The 666-nt window shown below is 40.7% G+C and overlaps 1 pseudogene; it reads left to right on the top strand.

Annotated features, from left to right (window-relative positions):
* Positions 1-326: 326 nt before the first annotated feature.
* LOC134939064 (5S ribosomal RNA) lies at positions 327-445 on the top strand (annotated as a pseudogene).
* Positions 446-666: the final 221 nt, after the last annotated feature.

Below are 666 nucleotides of genomic sequence, written 5' to 3'. Positions count from 1 at the left end.
TTTTGTTAGACAGTTTTATCCACAGCGATACTCTGTGTCATTAATTTAAACAATCTCTAATTGTGGTCCACAACCCACTTTACTCTAGAATACTAATTTATACCAATTCACTCCTTCACCTGTCTCGTGGACTCTCATCCACGATCCACGGAGCACGGAACCACGAACGTGGGTACTGTTGAACCGTGCCTAATGTGGAAAGCAGATAAACCTATTTTTGCTTACCCTACCTATATTTTCCCTTCTCTTTTCTATTCTTCCTATCATTTCTTACTTAATTATTTCCTATATAGATGCATTCTCATTGGCGTACTGATCATACTATCCTCTACTATCATACCACGCTGCCATTGCCCGATCTCTTCCGATCTTGGAAGCTAAACAGCGTTGTGCCGGGTTAGTACCAGGAAAGGAGACTGCCTGTGAATACCTGGTGTTGTAGAGCTGGAATTTGCTTCCTCTCTGTGTGAGAAGACACGTCAACAGCAGTATCACCACTATATCTATTCTACATCTTCCCATCCTTTTTACTCAGTGTATGTTCAGTGCAGCCCAATGTGTGTTTTATCTACCTACAATTGTGGCATCTGTCAACAATTCAGGTGTTAAAGTCTGGTGAATATTGATTAGCAACATATCAACTTAACATAAGTGATCCTAGTTGGA

The sequence above is a fragment of the Pseudophryne corroboree genome, chromosome 6 (assembly GCF_028390025.1).
Source record: "Pseudophryne corroboree isolate aPseCor3 chromosome 6, aPseCor3.hap2, whole genome shotgun sequence".
NCBI classification, from domain to species: Eukaryota; Metazoa; Chordata; class Amphibia; order Anura; family Myobatrachidae; genus Pseudophryne; species Pseudophryne corroboree.
Note: the sequence above shows the minus strand (reverse complement) of the source record. Positions and strands in the feature narration are given on the sequence as shown.